This window comes from Magnolia sinica, chromosome 8, assembly GCF_029962835.1.
Source record: "Magnolia sinica isolate HGM2019 chromosome 8, MsV1, whole genome shotgun sequence".
Lineage (NCBI taxonomy): Eukaryota > Viridiplantae > Streptophyta > Magnoliopsida > Magnoliales > Magnoliaceae > Magnolia > Magnolia sinica.
Genome location: NC_080580.1, coordinates 89,086,664 through 89,096,175, shown reverse-complemented (window position 1 = coordinate 89,096,175; position 9,512 = coordinate 89,086,664). Strand labels below are relative to the sequence as shown.

The 9,512-nt window shown below is 43.0% G+C and overlaps 1 non-coding gene across 1 annotated transcript; it reads left to right on the top strand.

The window, feature by feature from the left end:
* The first annotated feature begins 1,620 nt into the window (after positions 1–1,620).
* On the top strand, positions 1,621–1,727 carry LOC131254563 (small nucleolar RNA R71). Its single transcript, XR_009175682.1, has one exon. It is a non-coding gene; the product is annotated as a small nucleolar RNA R71 (small nucleolar RNA).
* The last annotated feature ends 7,785 nt before the right edge of the window (positions 1,728–9,512 follow it).

Sequence of the window (9,512 nt, the reverse complement as noted above, 5' to 3'; positions counted from 1 at the left end):
AGTACAATAAAAACCATAGAGAAGTAGAATTTATCCGCTTGAACTAGCACGTCCTCTAAAATTTTCCTTGATACCTTAATGGAGCGGTCAGCGAGTTGGAGTGTAATCATGGTTGGCTTAAGCTCGCCTAACCCCATTTGTTTGTAAACCGAATAAGGTACTAAGTTAACACTTGCACTAAAATCTAGCAAAGCATGTTAAATTTGAAAATTTCCAATAATACAAGGAATAGTGGGACTTACCAAGTCTTTATATTTGGGTACAGCCCTTTGTTGAATGATAGCGCTCACTTTCTCAGTAAGGAATACCTTTTTGTGCACATTTAATTTCCTCTTTATAGTTCACAAGTCCTTGAGATATTTAACATATGATGGAATTTGTCTAATGGCATCAAGCAGAGGAATATTGATAGTAACCTTTTGGAGCATATCCAACTCCTCTTGATATTTCATGGGGATAGTTGGATTCCAAAGTATAGATGGGAACGAAATTGGAGGCTCATATGACTTAGTCTCTTTATTCTTTTATTATTACGGCTCTTGAACCATAGCTGGTTCATCATTCTCTTGAGACAGTGACTCATTCTTCGGTATTTCTACTAGTTCCATTATCTTGTTATCGACCTCTTTTTCACTTCTCAAGGTAATGATGGCCTTAACTTGTTCATGATGTAGCTCACTTGGATTTAAATTCCAATGAAATGTGTGTTTTCGAGGTTTGGCACAGGTTGAGAAGGAAGTATGCCTTTTTTCTTAGTTAAGTCTCAATCCTAGCCATGATCGTCTTTAATTCCTGATTTGATTGTATTAGAAACTGATTCATTTGAACTTGAGAGTTCATGAATGCGATCAATGCATCCTCCACAAATGATTGCTTTGGTGGGGTCACATATGGTACATTATTAGATGCCTCGAAGAAGTTATTTTGTGGAGGCTTTGAGGTGCATTGGGCGCATTAATTTGTGGTTCATTCCTCTAACTAAGATTAGGATGGTTATGCCAATTTGGATTATACATGTTTCCCATTGGTTATATAACTAACCTTTGATAGTTATTTATAGAATTTGTTTGCTCATGCTCACGAGTGATATTTTGTATAGCTGAGATTATTAGACAATCCTTTGTGTCATGGTCTGTACCACCACAAATGCTACAAAAATTACCTAAGAAAGTATTTTTTTTGGGATAGTGGGACTTCCTGGGTCTTTGTATTTGGGTACGGCCTTTTGTTGAATGATATCGCTCACTTTGTCAGTAAGGAAAGCCTTTTTGTGCACATTTAATTTCCTTTTTACAGTGCACAAGTCCTTGAGATATTTAGCGTATCAACCTTTCTAATTTTCAAGGCTTCGATCTTTCTAGCTAATGTAGCGAATTTTGCATTAAGGTCGTTTTCCTCTCTTAGGACATACATTCCGCTTTCTCTCTAGAAATGAGTCTAGTTTGGTCTGGTTTAGTAGATACATTCCATATCTGCGTATTCTCTACTAACATATCTAGAAAATCTCAAGTCTCATTATGATCTTTGTCAAGAAAGGTTCCACCACACATCATCTCTATGAACTGACAAGTATCCATGGAGAGCCCCTTTCGAAACGCATCAATCACGTGTCATGGTTCATAACCATAATGTGGACAAGTAATTAGAAGGTCTTTGAAGCGCTCCCAAGCTTGAAAAAACTGTTCATTCCCCTTTTGGGAGAATGATAAGATTTCTTGTTTTAGTGTATTTGTTTTGTGCTTGGGAAAGAACTTTTTCAAAAACTCTTTACTTAAAGCTTGCTATGTAGTGATGATATTAGTTCTTAAAGAGTTGAGTCATGCTTTGACCCGATCCTTTAGAGAAAATGAGAATAACCTAAGCTTAAGTACATCCCTATTGTCATTGTTTACTTGTAATGTTGCAATTACTTCCTCAAAGTCCTTGAGGTGCAAGTAGGAGCTTTCAGAATCTAAGTCATGAAATTTAGGAATTAATTGAATCACACCTGGTTTAAAATCAATGTTCCCTGTGTGAGTAGGGAATACTATACAAGATGGTAAAGTTAATCTCTCATGGTGTAAATGTTCATGTAAAGTCCGTGGTTGGTTTAACACATTCCTATGAACTTTATTTTCATCTTTAAGAGGATGATTAGGTTGATTTTCTCTGTTTTGATTTATAGTTAGATCTAACAGATTTGGATTTGAATTATCAACTAGGTATGTCATGGAATTCAAGTAATGTTGAGTGCCTCTTCTAAGTTAATGATCAAGGCCTGGAACTAGTCCACCTACGGATGAGAGTTGATTGTTTTGATTCCTACTCCAACGGGACATAAACCATCCACACTACACAACAAATACCACTAATATTCAAATAACAAGTATGATACTTAAAATAAAAATAAAAACTTAACCAATAACCCAGGCGGTAGGGCCGACCATAAGGGTTCAGTTCACAAAGCAAAAATAAATCAACAACTCAGACGGCAGGGACAACCATGAGGGTTCAGTCCACAAAGCAAAATAAATCAACAACCCAGGCGGCATGGCCGATCATGAGAGTTCAATCCACAAAATAGATAAATAAATAAATTAATTAACAAAAGTAAAACTAATGCTGAAATTAAACTATGCTAATCTGGAAAATAGATTCAGTGGATGATCTTTGTGATCAAACAGTAACTGTAGGACAACCATAGCACTTGTGTGATAAAATTCCAAGCAGGGCAACCTTATGTTATAGTTAGTGCTTGAAAGACTCAACTGAATTTACTTTTAAAGGAAAAAAATCTACAGAAAATTTAGAGGGTTTATAAGAGAACTGACCTTAGAAAAGAACTTACCTTAGTTATCTTGCACAGATCTGATCTATCTCAGTCTTGCCCCGACAATGGCGTCAAAAACTTGATTGCTTGCCTCCAAGTGCAAAGGTTTGTAAGTAATACCCTGTAAATACAGGATCGATCCCACAGGGAGATAAATTGCGAGAAGGAAAAAATCAAATGCAAAACTAACTAGGTAATAAAAACTAAATTGATGATTTGATTTTGAGATTTTTGAATGGATGTAATTTAACTAAATTAAAATAACACTCAAGCTTCAAAGTTCCACGCATAGGTTAATGTTTCAAAATCATGATGACTTGGTGTAACGACCTTGGAATTTCTGTGCTAATCTTTCCTTAAGTAGTTGTTTTGGGGTGATGAGCGCTTTACTCGATTGCTTGTGAAATTCGCATCAATCACTTTAAATTGTATCTGCATGGCTCTAATCGTGTAGATTAGTGAGCGCTACGTTACTCTGAAATCTGGGATCCATCGCTAAATCCAGTTGTTCTGGGGAATTTTTGGAAGATCTGGATCGGACCTGGACCGCGCGTCGAAAGTCCGATGGCGATGATCTTAGGTTGTTGCGGTCACCGAGTTGGGCTTGATCTTCACCTCGAAAATCAAGTCGATCTGATGTTCTGGGTCGATTTGGTTGAGCTCGGAGTGAAGAGTGTGAGAACGGTTGGAATTTAATAAGCTTTTTATGAAATCTGAGTCGTGTCGCTTGCGCGACGATTTTAAGCATGCTGACCGTTGGATTCTGACCCAATTTCACCATCTGATCAGGATAGTTGGCCCAGGCATATCCTAGTGCTTGTGGACCTGATCGAGTTTCCGTGACCGTTGAATTGTGTGTGGTCCGCCACGGCTGATCTGAAGAGCCGGTCGGTACGAAAACTCAGCTTGACCTGGATCCATGGTCAAGGAGCTTAAGTCCGACCTTTCGTGGTTATAGGCCCACCAGAAGTGCTTCGTTGGATCGAGAAAGGCGTGCTTTGGTTATAACCTAAGTATACCTTGACCCTGGGGTTATTTCCATCATTTTAAGGCCTATATATAGTCCTTAAACCCTAGCTCTCATTTCCATACGAATTTTCTCTAACCCTAGCTTGGAAAGAGAGTGGAAAAGAGAGAGTTAGTGAGAGAGATTGGTTGGTGAATCATCTTGATTCTTCCTTGTTCTTCTTCATCTTTGAACCTTCACTTTGAATCGTTCTTCCTTTTCTCTCTGAGCTCTTTTGGGGTAAGTTAACCTAACCCTAACCTGTGTTAGAGCTTAGACTAGACTTGGTGTTGTTGTATCTCATTTCCATCTTTGTTTTAGGGTATTCTAGAGCCGTTGACGAAGACTACTCGTCTAAATCAGTTCGGTGGTTCTTTCTTCGCTTAAGGTGCGGACTTTGAGTGTATAGGTTATGGTTTTCAAGGCTTTCAATCCCAGTTAGTGGTTTATTCTTGTTATGGATGAGATTTCACATGCCAAATATTGTGTTTACATTGCTTTCCTGATATGCATGTGCTATATTGAGATTTGTGTATTCTAAGTGTATTTATAAAGTACCGTATACGTATAAAATATGCACTTATGTTTGCCATGATTAATTGTCATGTATGTATGCTAGATGCATGTATGACAACTCCTTGGTAAAAGGAATTGTCTAAGTGCATGTATTTCAACATACGTCATGTATGTTGTTCCATGTATGCTAAGTGTTTGTAGAAATGCATGAATGATCTAAAGTGTAACTGATTACACTAAATGCGGGCGTTGAGAAGTGATTCTCAATACTCCTATGGATGCGCATGTTTTCCTTTATGCAGTTACCTTTCAAGTTATTTAAATTCAAGCATTTCCTATGCTTACACTTATGTTAAGTTGATATTCTTCAGATGTGTATGTACCATGATTTGAGTTGTTGATCCATTACTGTTTTCCATTCCATATGAATATCTGTAGTAGTGTAAGGTGTTTGGGACTATGCCTTAGTCCAGGAAATCGGTAATTGACCCTATGAATCGTGGTTGAGGTTGCTTTCGCCACGTAAGACGTATTAGACGAACCCGAGTCGTATTAGAGTTGTCGGCAGTGGTTTGGCCACGCGGAGTGTTTGCGCACTCTATGTCGTTCAGTTCGACGTGCGCTCGTGCTAGTTGAGTTCGTCAAGTAACCCGATTGTCCGATGTATGTTAACCATGTATGGACGCTACTGCTTGAATCTAGGGTACCGAACTTACCAGTGAAATCCTAATAACCATGGTACCTGATCCGCTAAGACTCATGAGCCGGACATGGTGGTATGGGACACCGTGGTCGAGCTGTCGGCCTACGCTGGGGTGACGAACCTCCCCGTAGTGACCAGTGAGCAACTTAACTCGTGAACCGATTATGGTGGTATGGGACACTATATTCGTGCTGTCGGCTTACATTGATTGGTGACGAGCCCTTTGTAGTGACCTTGAGCATACCTGGATACCGTAAGGAGGTGACGAGCCGATCTGTGGTAGTAAGGGCATGAAAGGCGTGCATTGATTGGTGACGAGCCCTTTGCTACAACCTCAACTATATGATCGTATGAGATGTCTAGGATTGACGACCCTAGAATGGATCACTATTTGGATGGTGACATGAGGAAGGTATCTTAGCTTCCCAATCCTGCTTATGAATTGGACTAATAACAACTTGGTAATCATATCCATGCACCGCATTTGCATGTGCTTTGTAGATGTGGCGCACTTTGAGGCGATGTCATGCGTAACGTAAGATGAAGACGCTGAGGGTGTACGCGTGAGGGCACGCATCATATTGCATTCATCCCTGCATTAACAAGAGTACTTAGGATTTAATTACTTATCCTGCTTTATCATTACTGTTTGATTGAACTGATAACATGTTAACCAGTGCCTTATTGTTCCACTGAGTTGATCACTCACTCCCACGTTTCTGGGGCGGTGTTACACACCCACCAGACTCTGTCTTAGGCCCTGATGTTGCAGATGTGGACGCGACGTCTGAGGCAGAGCGGGAGCTGGATGACGACGAGGCTGCCTTCTCCTTTATGCAGTTTTCAGACGGGTTCTAGCGAGCCTTGGTCTGTTGCGCGGGATCTCTGGGATTATATTTTGGGAACTGAAATGATGTAATTTGATACTTATAATTTTGTTAAATAACACTTTTACACGATCTGGTTGTATATGTAATTCAGGGATTTACACTTGTACACATTTTACTATAAGTCTTCCGCTTGCTTTATTCACTTGTCCCTGAATCATATCTGTGTTTTGGCTTAATCTATTCCATGTTTTATGCACTAATACAGTCAACATACATTCATCATTAAATATGTTGCATAAGTGATGTTTTGGAACTCGGGAGCTGAGTTATGCTCGACCCCCGAATTTCAGGGCGTTACAAGTTGGTATCAGAGCATGATCTGGATTAAACCGGACCTGGGTTATGATCATACACCGCACGTTGTCGCCACTATAGTGTATTTGGGTGCGGGTCTATCATCGCTTTGTGTTTGTGCTCCGTAGCTTCTATCGGCGAAAGTTTCTTGAAAACCTTTGCCGAGATCGAGTCTGTACTCTTACCTGATCACACACAGCAACCCGAAACCTTTCCTAGACTCTCTATTAATAAGTGTAGGCGGTCTATCTTCCCTTTTTTTTTTCATCTTAAACCTTCCAGAAATCGCTGTTGAACCAGATTTCTGTCAGAATGACCCGATAGGCCTCAAACTACGCAAGGGGCCATTTGAGGCATTTCCAGTGGGGCCCAGGGGGGGAACCACACTTTTTGGACCAAGGGGGACCAAGAGGGCCTCGCCAAATCGGCGAGGCATCGCCGATATGTCCAGAGACCGGCGATGCCATCGCCGGTTCGGCGAGGGATCGTCGGTCGCCGGGCCAGGCGGGCCTGGCCGACGCGGGCCGATTGTTCATGGGGCTTGTGTGGCCCACCCCTCTACGGTTTTCCTTTTAAAATCCTTCCTTTTACCTATTTCCTTCACAAAACCCACCCCCAAGCTTTCCTTTTCTTCCAAAACCTCTCCAAACTCTCTCAAATCTCTCCCAAATCTTCATCTTCCTCCCATTTTCGTGCAAACCCATCACCCCATTCTCAAATCTTCCATTTCATTGCTGATTTCTTCTTTTTCCCTTCTCATTTGAGCCCTTTCATTCCCTATTTGGCTAATAGTTGTGTGGAAGCTTCACCATCTTCCTATTTCTCTCTTTCTCTCATTTCTCATGGCCCTCTTTGAGATTGTGACGGCCATCTTTTCCATTTCTTCCCTTCTTTCCTTGATGGGGAAGAAGAGAGCGCCTGTGGATGAAGCCGGGCCGAGCCGCCCAACCCGTGCACGGAGGTCGAGAGGTGCCGCCGCTAGCACGTCCGCCACGCGCGAGTTCCAGACGAAGCGGGACCTCGATCCTCGTGCTCCTGTCAGTAGGACCTTGTTGGCGGAATTGTCCCATGGAGTCTATGAGGGGCGTAGAGTCCTTTTTGAGGCTCATGTTGACCCGCGGCTCTTTGGTGAGTTCTTCTTGTTGGAGCGCCTAGAAGGGGCTGGTTGGGGTCCCTTGTTCGAAGGCGAGTATAGCGTGAATGCTAGCACTGTTCGGGCCTTTTATGCCAACATTCTGGAGCCTTCGCTGGATCCTCTGCAGTTCAAGATTCCCTGTGATAGCGGTCGAGTTGGTATTGTCAATGTTGCTTTGATATCCCGACTCTTGAAGGTGCCACTTGGGGAAGTGCATGCCAGCGAGAAGAATGTGAACAGTGTGCGCGAGAGGGATCGTCGCACCCGATTCTTGTGTGGTCGTCTGGTTGAATGGCAGCCGAATAGGAGTTTCCTGGCTTCCTTCATGACGGACGACTTCCGTTTGCTTCACCACATCTTTACGTTCAATGTATATCCAAGGTGGAGCAACCGCAGCGAGTGTACGCGCCTGATGGTAGATTTCCTATATTAGGTGGGGCACTTGGACCGTTTCTGCTTCTCCCGTATGTGAGCAGGCGGAGTTAGCTTTTCAGGAGCTGAAGGACAAGTTGATGTCCACCCCTGTGCTAGTATTGCCAGAGCAAGGGGTTAAGTATATTATTTATACTGACGCCTCTCGCGTTGGTCTGGGTTGTGTCCTTATGCAGAAGGACAGGGTGATTGCTTATGCTTCGCGTCAGTTAAGGAAATACGAAGAGAATTACCCTACGCACGACCTGGAATTGGCAGCTGTCATCTTCGCATTAAAGCTTTGAAGACATTACCTCTATGGTGAGGAGTTCGAGCTCTTTTGCGACCACAAGAGCCTTAAGTATATTTTCACGCAGCGTGATTTGAATATGAGGCAGCGTAGATGGATGGAAACATTGAAGGACTTCAAGTTCGATGTTTCTTACCATCCTGGTAAGGCGAACCTTGTGGCAGATGCGTTGAGTCGCAAGAAGGCTTTGGAGTTTGCGGCTCCACTGATGATAGCAGAGTGGGATATGTTGGAGTTCGTACGCGATTTTGAGCAGAAGCTTACGGTAGTTGAGCCGTATGAGGTTATCGCACACATTCGTGTACAGCCCATTATCGACAAGAGGATCGTTGCAGCTCAGGCAGATGATGAGCTTTTGATGAAGATGAGGCAGCGGGTTGGTACAGATGAGAGCTCCGACTGGAGTGTTAGTTCTGATGGGGGCCTACGTTTTCGTGGCCGGTTATGTGTTCCTGACATCCCTGACTTGAGACGTGAGGTTCTCGAGTTAGCCCATAGTTCTAAGCTTGCGATGCATCCAGGTAGCACGAAGATGTATCAGGATATGAAGAGGTCTTATTGGTGGGACAATATGAAGGTCCAGATTGCTGAATTTGTTTCTCGTTGTCTCACGTGCCAGCAGGTCAAGGCAGAGCATCGCCGACCTCCTGGGTTGTTGCAGCCCATGCCCATAGCTGAATGGAAGTGGGATTTCATCTCTATGAATTTTATTTCTAGGTTGCCGAGGACGAGAAAGGGATTTGATTCTATTTGGGTGATCGTCGATCGATTAACGAAGTCGGCGCATTTCTTACCGATCAGAGTCACTTACTCTGCAGACGAGTTGGCTAGGTTGTATATCAAGGAGATAGTACGTCTGCATGGAGTTCCCCTGGAGATTGTGTCTGATAGAGACACGCGTTTTACATCTATCTTCTGGACTCGTATCCAGGAAGCAATGGGTGTGAAACTGAAGTTCAGCACCGTGTTTCATCCGCAAACAGATGGGCAGACGGAGCGCGTGAATTAAGTCCTGGAGGATATGTTGCGAGCTTGTGTTTTGGATTTCAAAGACAGTTGGGATGATTGTCTTTAGTATGCAGAGTTCGCGTATAATAATAGTTTCCAGGCGAGTATCGGCATGGCTCCCCATGAGGCGTTGTATGGTCGCCCGTGCAGAGCACCACATTGTTGGGTAGAAATTGGTGAGTGTAGTTTGCTTGGCCTAGAGTTGGTGCAGGTGACTTCTGAGAAGGTTGACATCATTCGACGTCGACTTTTGATAGCGCAGAGCAGGCAGAAGAGTTATGCTGATACGAGGCGTCGACCGCTTGAGTTTGTAGTGGGAGATCATGTTTTTCTGAAGGTCTCTCCTATGAAGGGAGTTCTGCGGTTCGGTAAGAAGGGAAAGCTGACGCCGAGATTTATTGGTCCATTTCAAGTTCTGGATCGAGTGAGA